We start from the raw sequence: 13,386 nt of genomic DNA, 5'->3' as shown, positions 1-13,386 counted from the left end.
TCATGGCGGCCGAGCACGTCGCCGCCGCGGCAGGGTTGCCGGGCGCGAGCCGGTGGCGACGAAACGGGTGGAGGTGCAACTACCATGCAATCACCACCCCGAAGGCCAAGATCGCCGACTCGCCGGATCCACCTCGACAGCAACTCCACCGCATCGTCGGATCCACGAGCTCGTCGCGATCAGCGCCAAGTTCTTCATGATCGACAACAAGAAGACGCTCGAACTCGCATCGAGCGCCGAAGAGAAGCGCGACGTCAATCCGACAAGCGCGCTGGGCCCTCTGTTGACATGCATGCGCCAGGGGAACCAGGCGATCTGCCATACGCGGTAGGTTGCCCTGCGTTCACTCGTGAGCTGCGGCAAGTCCAGTGGCCCAGCACGAAGAACTTCAAGCCAGACGTACCGGAGAAGTACGACGGCAAGACGCATCCATCGGAGTTCCTCAGCATCTACACCATTGCGGTGCAGGCTGCCGGGGGACGGGATGACAAGATCCTTGCCAACTACTTCCCGCTGGTGCTCAAGCCCAACGTCAGATCCTAGCTCATGCACTTGCCGGACAACTCCATATCCTCTTGGGCTGATCTGTGCCATCAGTTTGTCGGCGCCTTCACAGGCGGACACAAGCCTCATGGCCAGGAGAGTGATCTTCATCTGCTCGCCCAGAAGGAAGGAGAGCCCCTGCGCAAGTACATTCAGAGAATCAGCAGTGTGCAGCACAACAGCCCAGACGTCCAGCCTGCCGCGGTGATCAGCGCGTTCCATCAGAACGTGCGAAACCGCAGGATGCGGGAGGAAATGGCGATGTGCAAGATCAGGGACGTCAGTGAGTTATATGCACTGGCCGACAAGTGTGCACGTGCTGAGGAAGGGAGGAGACTCCCCGGAGAGAATGTAGGCGCGGGAGGATCTGACAGTGAAGATGCTGCCCCGGCAAGGAAAAACCGGCGGCGGAACAACAGGAAGAGGAAAGGCAAAGAGGTGCTAGTTGTTGAGCAGTCCGGCAACGGTGGTGGCGCCAAGAAAGACAAAGCTAGTGACTCCGGCAAGGAGGTTGCCGCGGAGGTGGCGGTCGCCGACAAGCAGGACGGCACCAACAAGCAGTATTGCAAGATCCACCGCACCAAGGGCCATGATCTCCAGAGCTGCAAAAAAGTCGAGCAGCTTGTTGAGCAACAGAAAGCTGAATATGAGCGGCGCGACAAGGAGAAGGCCCAGGAAGGTGCTGGGGGATCCGGCAAGAAACGTCCCGGCCGAGGAGGACGCCGCGGCAAGGCCAAGCAGCGGCAAGGAGACAGACCTCCTCGCGGTCGCGACAAGGATGAAGATGACAACGACGATGAAGACATGGATGATGAGGAGACTGATGAGCAGGAGTTCCAGAAAGCCACAGAGGTCCTGTGCGTTGACGGTGGTGCTTCTCTGCATACCTCGCACCGTCAGCTCAATCAGTGGGTGCGGGAAGTTAATGCAGCAGAACCACCCGTCGAGTCACGCAAGCCTCTGAAATGGTCCAGCACGCCTATCATCTTTGATATTGAGGACCACCCTGATCGCATAACTGCGGTCGGGTGCTTGATGATGTTGGTTTCACCAACAATCCGCAACCTCCAGGTCACTAAGATGCTAGTTGACGACGGGGCCGGCTTGAACTTGCTCTCCTCCGCGGTGCTCCAGAAACTCCAGATCCCTGACAGCGAGCTCGAAGAGACCGGTACATTTCAAGGAATCAACCCGGGAAGGAGCAAGCCGAAGGGAAAGATCACGTTGCCGGTAACATTTGGCAGTGAGCTGAACTTCAGGACTGAGAGGGTCACGTTTGATGTTGCTGACTTTCCATTACCTTACAATGGAATCCTTGGCCGTCCGGCACTCGCCAAGTTCATGGCAGCCTCTCACTACGCGTACAACGTACTGAAAATGCCAGGCCCGATAAGTGTCATCTCTGTCCCTGGCGACAAGAAGGATGCTCTTATCTGTGCCGACAAGATTTACCGAGAAGCAGCAGCCGCAGCAGAACGCAAGACACTTGCCGCTGAAGCTCCCGGGGGGAAGAAGAAGACCAAGTCCGGTAAGAGCTCTGATGCCCACTCCGGCAAGCGCACCTCTTCGGAGTGCTGCGCTACCATCGAGGATGCACCATCGAGCTCCACCGGCAAGTGTAAGGAGGCAATGACAGCTCCACCTGAGACCAAGAAGGTGTCCGCCAAGGAGGACGACACTGGTGGTACCTTCACCATCAGCGCCACTCTTGACCCCAAATAGGAAAGCGTGCTCGTTGCTTTCCTGCGGGCGAATGTCGACGTGTTTGCGTGGCAACCGTCTGATATCCCCGGTGTTCCTAGGAAAGTAATTGAGCACCACCTTGCCGTCTGTCCTCATGCGCGGCCCATCAAGCAGAAAGTCGGGAAACAGGCAGTGGAGCGCCAAGAATTCATCGCAGAATATATCAAGAAGTTGGAAGCAGCAGGCCTTGTCAGAGGAGTGCTCCATCCCACGTGGTTGGCCAATCCTGTCGTCGTGCTCAAGGCCAACGGGAAATGGAGGCTTTGTATTGACTTCACTGATGTTAATAAAGCTTGTCCCAAAGACCCATTTCCCTTGCCACGCATTGACCAGATTGTTGACTCCACAGCCGGATGTGATTCGCTTTCATTTCTTGATGCATACTCAGGATACCATCAGATCTTCATGGCAGAAGAGGATGAAGAGAAAACCGCATTTATCACCCCATGTGGCACGTACTGCTTCGTACGGATGTCTTTCGGTTTGAAGAATGCTGGTTCAACATTCGCAAGGGTAGTCCACCACGCTTTTGAGCCGCAGATGCACAGAAATGTGGAAGCCTACATGGATGATATAGTGGTCAAGAGCAAGAACAGGGCGACCCTGATTCAAGATTTAGACGAGACATTTGCAAATCTGCGCAAGATCAACCTCAAGCTTAACCCCGAGAAGTGCGTGTTTGGAGTCCCTTCCGGCAAGCTACTCGGGTTCTTCGTGTCTCAGCGGGGAATTGAAGCCAATCCCGACAAGATCAAGGCCATTGAGCAGATCGAAGCACCAAAGCGCGTCAAGGATGTACGAAGGCTTGTCGGTTGCGTGGCTGCTCTCAGCAGGTTTATCTCTAGATCTGCTGAGCGCGCCCTGCCATTTTTCAAAATTTTGAAAAAGGCAGGTCCAATAAAATGGACTCCGGAGGCGGAGGCTGCGCTGCAGGATTTGAAGAGATACCTGTCCTCCACTCCAACACTTGTCGCACCTAAGCCGCAAGAGAAGTTGCTGCTGTATATAGCGGCAACCAATCAAGTGGATAGTGCTGCGTTAGTGGCGGAGAGGGAGGCAGATGATGAGCCAGCAACCACGACAGATGCATCCAGCGACAAGCAGGGGGCTTCGCCGACAAGCTCTGGTCCCGACAGAGATGGATCTGCGCAGGAGCATGATAAGATGCAGAAGAGAATGGTGCAGCGTCCAGTTTACTTTGTCAGTTCCCATTTACAGGGGGCTAGATCAAGGTACTCTGGTGTGCAGAAGTTGCTTTTCGGCCTCCTCATGGCCTCAAGAAAGCTGCGCCATTACTTCCAAGCACACGAGATCACAGTCGTCACTCGCTTTCCGCTGAAGAGGATACTGCAAAATCCAGAAGCGACAGGCAGGATTGTCGAGTGGGCGCTGAACTGTCAAGCTTTGGCCTCAAGTTTGAGAGCACTTCAACTATCCAAAGAAGAGCATTGGCAGAGTTCATAGCAGAATGGACGCCAACACCAGATGAAGAAATTCCAGAGACGAGCATCCCCGTCAAAGAGGCAAGCAAAGAGTGGCTGATGTACTTTGATGGTGCCATCTCGCTACAAGGCGCCGGTGCGGGCATGCTGCTTGTCGCACCCACCGGAGAGCACCTCAAGTACGTAGTCTAGATGCACTTTCCCAAGGAGCAAGCAACCAACAATACTGCAGAGTATGAAGGATTGCTTGCCGGTCTCAGAATCGCAGCAGACCATGGGATCAAGAAGCTCATTGTCAGGGGTGACTCACAGCTTGTCGTCCGCCAAGTGAACAAGAACTACCAGAGTCCATTGATGGAAGCATATATTGATGAAGTGAGGAAGCTAGAAGATCACTTTGACGGCCTACAGATGGAACATATCCCAAGAGCTCAGAATGACATTGTTGATGGCCTGTCAAAATGCGCCACACTAAAGTTACCTGTGGAACCAGGGATCTTTGTGCTCAAGTTGACTCAACCATCCGTAACACCATCAACTGGACGAATCAAAAAGAGGAAGTTGGTTTCTGGTGACTACTTTCCGGCAGAGCTCCCCGAAGCCGCCGCCAAGAAAGTCCCCAAAGTAAACACCAAGGATGCTGAGGGTCAGTCTGCTCCGGCAAGCCTTATGGTTTGTTCCGTTGAAGCAGACGCTCCCAACAAGTTTTGCTCCGGCAAGCTTGTCGGGGAACATCAAGCTCCGGCAGGGCCGCAAGTCCTTGCCGTAGAAGCGAATGTTCCCGCAGCAGCAGATGTGCCTTTAGTCTTTGTTGTCGAGCCACAAGCTCCAGCATGGGCACAGCAGATTGTCCATTTCCTTCAGACAGGAGAACTTCCCGAGGAGCAAGAAGAAGCGGAAAAAGTAGCCCGGCAGTCAAGTATGTACCAGTTTGTCGATAGCATACTGTACAGAAGAAGACTCAACGGTGTGAAATTAAAGTGTATTTGCCGGGAAGATGGACAAAAGCTATTGGCAGAGGTACATGGAGACATATGTGGCCACCACATTGGCGCAAGAGCACTTGCCGGCAAAGCTTTCCGGCAAGGTTTCTTTTGGCCGACAGCCCTCCAGGATGCAACTACACAAGTAACCAAGTGTGAAGCGTGCCAGTTCCACTCCAAACAGATACACTAGCCAGCTCAAGCTCTCCAGACGATCCCTTTATCCTGGCCATTTTTGGTCTGGGGGCTCGATATCCTTGGCCCTTTCCCCCGAGCTGTCGGGGGCTTTGAGTACTTGTACGTCGCAATCGACAAGTTCACAAAGTGGCCGGAAGTGTAGCCAGTGAGGATGGTGACAGCACTGTCAACAGTCAAGTTCTTCAGGTCAATTGTTTGCCGTTTCGGGATCCCTAACAGGATCATCACCGACAATGGCACGCAATTCACGAGCCGCACCTTCATGCAGTACGTCCAAGACCTTGGCGCCAAGGTCTGCTTCGCTTCTGTTGCTCATCCAAGAAGCAACAGTCAAGCAGAGAGGGCAAATGCTGAAGTGCTGCGCGGGCTCAAGACCAGAACTTTCGACAGGCTGCGCAAGTGCGGAAGAAACTGGATCGAGTAGCTGCCGGTGGTTCTTTGGTCGACCAGAACGACGTCAAATCGAGCCACTGGCCAGACGCCTTTCGCTCTAGTCTATGGAGCAGAGGCAGTTCTCCCCACGGAACTCGTATACGGATCGCCTCGAGTGCTCGCTTATGATGAGCTTGAGCAAGAACAGCTGCGACAAGACGACGCGCTGCTCCTTGAGGAAGATCGTCTTCAGGCTGCTGTACGAGCTGCTCGGTACCAGCAAGCTTTGCGCCGCTACCATAGCCGCAAATTTAAGGCCAGAAGCTTAGAGGAAGGCGACCTTGTTCTTCGGCGCGTTCAGTCCGCCAAGAATTCCAACAAGTTGACGCCAAAGTGGGAAGGCCCTTATCGGGTGAAACGAGTCACAAGGCCCGGCGCTGTCCGCCTTGAGACCGAAGATGGCATTCCGGTGAGCAACTCCTGGAACATAGAACATCTTCGTAAGTTTTTCCCGTAGGGCGCGGTTGCCGGAACCCGTTCCGGCAACCACCTTTTGTACAAGTCTTGCCGCTGTTGCATGTAATCCTTTTTACAAAGCCGAGCGCAGATCCCGTGCATAAATAGAACCCCATGTGCTCCGCACAACTTGTCCATTCCATGCATTAGTTTCTTTCTTGCATGCGTTATCTGACACTTTGTGCAGCACCTACATCCGGTAAGCAATAACGAGCCAAAGGGTTCCATATCATTATTTTCTCTTCTATCTTTTTTTCTCAACTAAGGAAAAGAAGGTTCCCTCGCACACAAGTTTGCCGAGGGGGAAGGAGAAGATTGTGGTATGGACCAGGCGTCGTTCAAGCAAAGTTTTGCCTTGCCGGGAAGCAAACGACAGAAAAGCTAAGTGGCCAAAGTTTGAGCAATCAGTTTTTAAATTTTTGAGTTATCTTCCTCGAACGACCCTGCTTTGTATGGAAAACCTATGCGCGGAGGAACCAACTCATGGCTGGTTGCGCCCTTACTTTGTTTCGAGTCCGCTCAACAACTTAAGTGTGCTGCATCTAGTCGCGACAAGGTTTCTTGTCGGAAGCAGCGCCGCCAGCAGGCTGCTGACGTTCCGCACTCAGCGCTCGCGGCTCGAGTGCCTGCGCCGACAAGTTCCCTAGAAGCGTAGGGTAAAAACATACAAAGGAAGGAATCTAGTAGAGGAAATAACATAGCAATTGATAAACAGAAATAAAGTTATACTACAAGATAACCTGTCGCAGCTCTAACAGACTGTTTTTCATAACATGATTAGCAGCGACAAGGGAAAAGAAGAAATGGGCGGCCTAATCTACGCGATCGCCCTCAACCCTCTTGATCTCGCTCACCTTGTGCACAATGGGTGCGACAAGGGCCTTGAGTGCGTCCCGATCGGCGTCTGGCGGCAAGGACTTGAGGACGTTGGTGAAGCTGGGGCCTGGATTGCGGAAGGCCACCTTCATCAGCACCTTCTGGAGAACCCCGGCGCAGATTCTGCATGACTCGTCGGCCAGCTGCTTTGGGATCCTCTCCCGGAGCCGCTGGAGTGCCGTCGCCACGCCCTTGAAGAATAGGCTGAGCTTGGCGCTGGGTTGGAGATTCTCGTCGGAGGGATACCCAAAGTCCTCCATCCCCAGCTGCGCCAGCTCCTCGTCGATGACGGCGGCAATATTCACCAGACCCTCAGTCCAGTGCTCCACAGTATCTCTGAATGAGTTCTGGGTAACTGCGATGCTCTCCAGCAGCGCCTTGTTAGCCTTGACCGTCTCCGACAAGGTCTTCTCCCGCTCCTTGGCATTGTCCACCATCTGCGTCAGCGTGGCCAGCTTCAACTTCAGGTCTGCATTGGAATCCTTGGCGGCGCTGAGCTCCTTGCCCCTCTCAGCGAGAAGACCTTGCAGCTCACCGTGGGCGGCAGCATCCTTCTCACGCTCACGCTTGAGCGCGGCAAGATCCTCGCCGCTCTTCCCGATGTTGGCCTCCAGCTGCGCCACCTTCTCCTCCAGCTCTTTCTTGGCGGCCTCTGCGATTGCGGCAGCGTCATTTGCTTCCTTGAGCGCCCCGCCAAGTGCTTGCTCGCGCTCGGCGAGCTCCTCTTCGTAGCTGTCGAGGTTGGCCTTCCGCTGCACCAATTCGCCTTCTCGCGCGGACTGCTTCTTGGCGGCCAGCCTTTGTTCCTCCTCAGCTTCGGCCTTATCGAGAAGGAAGGCCGTGCGCTCCTCGGCGAGTCGCTCCCACTCCTGTGCCAGGGACCGGAGAGCTTCTTGATTGTGGGCCCGGAGCTCCTCCGCGCGCTTCTCCATATCAACTCCCGCCTTCGCGACAAGTGCTTCCCGAGAAGCCAGCTTGGCTGGCCGTGTGCGGTAGAGTGACAGCAGCTTCCGTAGCAGCTGCTCCTCCTCAGGCTCGTCACTGCTGCTATTGGGCGCGTCGACCAACGACAGTCCAGCGGAGGCGAGCACCTCCTCATCAAAAGTTTCCCCCTCGACCGGCGCCCTGGAGCTCGACGCCCAGGGTAGCTTGATGAAGATATCATCGCCGGCCTTCAAGTAGGCGCCGGGCTGGGACTCCTCGGAGCCCGGCTCTGCAGCAGCGGCAGAGGGATCGGCGGTCAGCGCAGCGCCTGGCGCTCCTGCGGCCTCAGGGTCGTCAGTGCGATCGCCCGACCCCTCGCCGGCTTCTGCGGCGGCAGCCTTGGCGGCCTCCTCGCCGGCGGTCTCATCAGCACCGGCCCCTTCTTTGTTGGCGGCGGCGTCGTTAGTGCTGCCATGCGCGCCTTCCTCGCCGGCGCCCTCTGTCTGCATTGGCTCAGCAGCAGATGGGTCTGAAGAACGAAGAAGGGAGAAAAATCAATTAAAAATCCAAGAGAAGAAAATCACAAAAAGAAGAACCCAAGGGAAAGTTTTTGGACAAGTGAATTACCTGTACCAAGATCTGCAGTTGCGGTCTCGGCCGCCGCAAGATCGACGGTGCTGTCCCTTGCTGGAGAACTGCCCCTTGCCGGAGAGTTCTCCCTTGCCGGAGAGCGCTGCCTTGCCGGGGACAACTCCCTTGGCGGCGTAGTCGAAGCAGATAGCACTTCGGGACCAGCTTCCGGGCGCTCCTGATATGGCTGCTCTGCTCCTACACAAATCAACAAGCAAGATATCAAAAAAGGAAAAAGCACTCATGCGGGCCTGACAGCAGAAAGCTAACTATGAACTTACGCAGGGGGCTGCGCTGGGGGCTGCTTTGAGGAGTGGTTGCCGGGTCCGCCAAGGTGGTCTCGGACCCACCCCCTGCTGATACGGTGGGGTCATCTTCGATGACAATCACCGCGGCCTTGGCCCTCTTCGCCGCTCTCTGGGCCAGCGTCCTAAAAAGAAAGGAGTTCAGATTGAAGCAAGTCAGATACAAGATAAAAACAGCAAGATCGAAGAACTACAAGAGCACCAAAGAAACTTACTCTTCTTCCTCCTTGTCGGAGCTGAGCGCGGAAAGATCGAAGTCCGGCTCCCTTCCGGTGCGGCGAGGCGGAGGAGTAGGATCCCTTTCCTGCTTGGCGGGGGCGGTGGCGGTGGCCCGGGAAGATCCCGCTCCAGTTGCCGCTGCTGCGTTAGGCGCTCCCGCGGCAACATTGCTTTCCGTGGTAGAGCGTGTCGCACGGCTCGGCGGCTGTTGACCCGGCTGCCGCCCCGCTACGTCCGCGGCCCTGCGAAGACGCCTTCTTGGCGGGGCCGGGGGCTCCGCCTGCGGCAAGCTTTCTGAAGGCTCGGGCTCTTCCTTGCTGGCCTCGGTCGGCTCAGCTTCAGAGCCGGCAGGCTCTTCCTCGCCAATGAACTCCGCGCGCTCGGCGAGGTTTGCCACCTCTGCCGCCTCCGCCTCCTCCACAGTGAACCCTAATGCGCCCGCGGCAGCTGCGGCCGCAACCTCTTCCGCTCTAGTGGCGATGCGCTGCAGCTCCTCGTCAGTGGTGTCACGGGTGAGGCTCTTCTGCTCGTCAGCGCGGACTGGCACTTCTTCCAAGTTGTCGAAGAACGCTTGCACGACATCATCCGCAGGCTCTTGCCTAGTTGGAACGATTCCGTGTGAATCGCACAATGGCATCATGGCGCGGATCCGGTCAAGCGAAGAATTATTGCACAATGGAACGACGCCCCTCGCCAGCGTGAATGGGTGCTGGGGATCGCGTTTGAACAACTCTAGGAGCATTGCATCCAGCTCCATGACGGTGAAGTTGTAGTTGAGGCCCGGTCGCAGCCTCATGATGTCCGCCGAGTTCTTGAATTCCCAGGCGGTCCTCCCCCTCTCCTGCAGGGGGGCGATGAGGCGGCGGAGGAAATCTGCGCCTACAGCGCCTACAGTGAGCCCGGCAAGCCTGAGGCGAAGGATCCTAGTAATGGCGATCTTTAGCCTCTCGTCTTCCGGGGCCACGTTGCTCCAGTCATTGCCGCGCACTATTGGAGCTTGGCGCACGGCGGTGAAGGGCTGTGGATTCTCCTCGACGATCCAGCACAACTCCGCTCTCCACTCCTCCCACTTGTTGCGGAGCTCACCCTCCAAGTACGCCTCCTTCTTGCCGACTCTCGAGATCCAGGCGATCCCTCCGGCAAGCGGCTCTCCTCTCTCTACCCGAGGCATGAAGAAGTGGCGGAAAAGGGAAACATTGGGCTGGACTCCGACAAAGTTTTCGCACAAATGTGCGAAAACTGCCATGGTCAGAACGGCGTTGCGGGTGAAATCAAGGAGGCGGAGGCCGTAGGTGTTCATGATATCGCAGAAGAACTCCGAGAAGGGCGGGCAGAGCCCGCAATAGAAGAATAGTGCGAAGAATGGGTACCCATTTGGAGCCAGTCCCGAAGCAGCGGCCGGGAGTACCCTCGTGCGCGGATGCGCCCGCGTCTCCGTCGCCCAGAAGAGGTAGAAGTACTCCCTCAGCTCCTTCGCGCCGAGCTGGGGGGAGAAGATCGCCCGCTCCTTCCGCAGCGCCGCGAGCCGCTGCGCCTCGGCCGACTTCACGCCCTTTCCCTTGTCGGCTTTCGGAGCCATGGCGGAGGTGGTGGGGGAGGTCGACAGCGTTGGTGATGCTGGTGGCAATGGGGGGCGGAGCGCTGCTCTCTCGGCTTCGAGAAGAAGGGGGGAGCGGCGTAGGTTCGTGAAGATGGAGTAGTAGCAACCAGCGAGGGGGAACGAACTACCCCTGTTTCCTCTGCTTATAAAGAGGGACGGGGCGGACGTTTCGCCCTTTCGAATAAAGAACCACCCACGATCTCTCCCACGACGCCGCATTCAACGCGTGCCGTTAGGGGAGAGCGCGGTGGATACGGAGCGAGATTCGACGTGGCCCAGTCCGCGTGTGCCCGTGCCCTATCTTGGGCCTGGCCCAATAGCGCTCGGCACCGTGTTTGGCCCAGGCCCGGGGGCTCCTGTCGGTGTACTAGAATAAGGGTACCCTAGTACCCCGAACTTGTGCACGGGCAGTCGCAGCACCCCACGGTAAGGCTTGCCGAGCGAACGCCAAGATCCTCAGTGGTTCCCTTGGAGCCATTCAAGAACAAAGTATTTAAGCTCAGGAGACAAGGCCCCGGCAAGAGGAGCTTGCCGGGAAGGCCAACCAAGGCACTCCAGGGAACTTGCCGCGACGTGCCACGCGCTCCGGCAAGGCAACAAGGCCCAGGCAAGAGGAGCTTGCCGGGAAGACCAACCAAGGTACCTCAAGGCCCGGTGAGGGACAAGCTTACGGACCCGACAAGATAACAGCAGCGGCAAGGCGCTTGCCGCGGCAGGCGGCCACTCTGTGCCCACGCTCCAGCATACCCACGAACGTGTCACTCTGGGGGCCTCCCCAGGCGCGCGTGGCGGGAGGCTGTGCAGCCAGCGGTGCGCAGTGGCATGCGAAACTGACAAGATCGCCATCGTGGCGAACGGTGGCGCCCGTAACGGTCCTTTTCTGCACTGTTTGGGCGACTCAAACGGGCAATTAATGCCCTTGTCCCTTGCCGTCAGGGTTAGGTAGGGTGCACTGTACGAGTAATTGTACCAACCACCTCACTTTTTACATTTGTACCCTTCTCTGTGTTGCCACCTGTCGGTGACCCCTTTAGCGTATAAAAGGAGGCCCATGCGCAACATAGAAGGGGTTCGCGAGGTTCGACTGGTTCGGAACCCAGAAAAACACTACGCTCTCTCTCTGGAGCAAGAGCACAAGATAATCAAACAAGCAGCAGTAGGCGTGTGATCTCTTCGGAGAGCTCCAAAGCTGGGTAAACTGCTCGTGTGCTTCGCCTCGATCTGCTCTTCGTGTGATCTCCGCCCCCCGCCGAACCGAAAGGGGCTCGGTCCGCCGGCCCCATATTTGTTCGTGGATCAGTTCCCTCGACAAACACTAATCCTAAAAGTATAGGGAGTGTGCGATGATGATAATATCAATCTTGGAACCACTTCCAACACACATCATCACTTCACCCTCAACTAGTCTCCATTTATTGTGTAACTCCTGTTTCAAGTTAAAATCTTAGCAACCGAACATGTATCAAATACCTAGGTGCTTCTACGAACACTAGTAAGGTACACATCAATGACATGTACATCTAATATACCTTTGTTCACTTTGTCATCCTTCTTATCCGCCAAATATTATGGGTAGTTCTCCTTCCAGTGACCATTTCCTTTGTAGAAGAAGCACTCAATTTCAGGCTTAGGTCAGCTTTGGGCTTCTTCATGGGAGTGAAAACTTGCTTGCCATTATTCTTAAAGTTCCCTTTCTATCCCTTGCCCTTTTTCTTGAAACTAGTGGTCCTGTTAACCATCAACACTTGATGCTCTTTCTTGATTTCTACCTTCGCCCATTTCTACATCGTGAAGAGCTCGGGAATCGTTTTCATCATCCCTTGCATATTATAGTTCATCACGAAGTTCTAGTAGCTCGCTGACAGTTACTGGAGAACTCTATCAATCACTATCTTATCTAAAAGATTAACTCCCACTTGATTCAAGTGATTGTAGTGATCAGACATTCTGAGCACATGCTCACTAGCTGAGCTGTTCTCCTCCATCTTGTAGGCAAAGTACTTGTCAGAGGTCTCATACCTCTCGTCATGGACATGAGTCTGAAATACCAATTTCAGCTCTAGGAACATGTCATATGCCCCATGGCATTTCAAAACATTTTTGAAGTCCCGGTTCTAAGCCGTAAAGCATGGTGCACTAAACTATCAAGTAGTCATCATATTGAGCTTGCCAAACTTTCATTATGTCTGCATCTGCTCCCGTAATAGGTCTGTCACATAGCGGTGCATTAAGGACATAATTCTTCTGTGCAACAATGAGGATAATCCTCAGATCACGGATCCAGTCCGCATCATTGCTACTATCATCTTTGAACTTAGTTTTCTCTAGTAACATATCAAAATAGGGGAGCTACAATGCGAGCTATTAATCTACAACATAATTTGCAAATACTATCTGGACTAAGTTCATGATAAATTAAGTTCAATTAATCAGATTACTTAAGAACTCCCACTAAGATAGACATCCCTCAAGTTATCTAAATGATACGTGATCCATCTCAACTAACCCATGTCTGATCATCACGTGAGATGGGGTAGTCATCAATGGTGAACATCTTTATGTTGATCATATCTTCTATATGATTCACGTTCGACCTTTCGGTCTTCAGTGTTCTGAGGCCATGTCTGTACATCCTAGGCTCGTCAAGTTTAACCTGAGTATTCCACATGTGCAAAACTGTCTGGGACCCGTTATATGTGAACCTAGAGCCTATCACACCCGATCATCACGTGGTGTCTCAGCACGAAGAACTGTCGCAATAGTGCATACTCGGGGAGAACACTTATACCTTGAAATTTTAGTTAAGGGGCCATCTTGTAATGCTACCATTGTACTAAGGAAAATAAGATGCATAAAGATAAACATCACATGCAGTCAAAATATGTGACATGATATGGCCATCATCATCTCGTGCTTTTGATCTCCATCTCCAAAGCATCGTCATGATCTCCATCGTCATCAGCTTGACACCTTGATCTCCATCATTGCATTGTGGTCGTCTCACCAACTATTCCTTCTAAAACTATCGCTACTGA

The sequence above is a fragment of the Triticum dicoccoides genome, chromosome 4B (genome assembly GCF_002162155.2).
Source record: "Triticum dicoccoides isolate Atlit2015 ecotype Zavitan chromosome 4B, WEW_v2.0, whole genome shotgun sequence".
Taxonomy (NCBI): domain Eukaryota; kingdom Viridiplantae; phylum Streptophyta; class Magnoliopsida; order Poales; family Poaceae; genus Triticum; species Triticum dicoccoides.
This window is presented reverse-complemented; position numbering follows the sequence as displayed.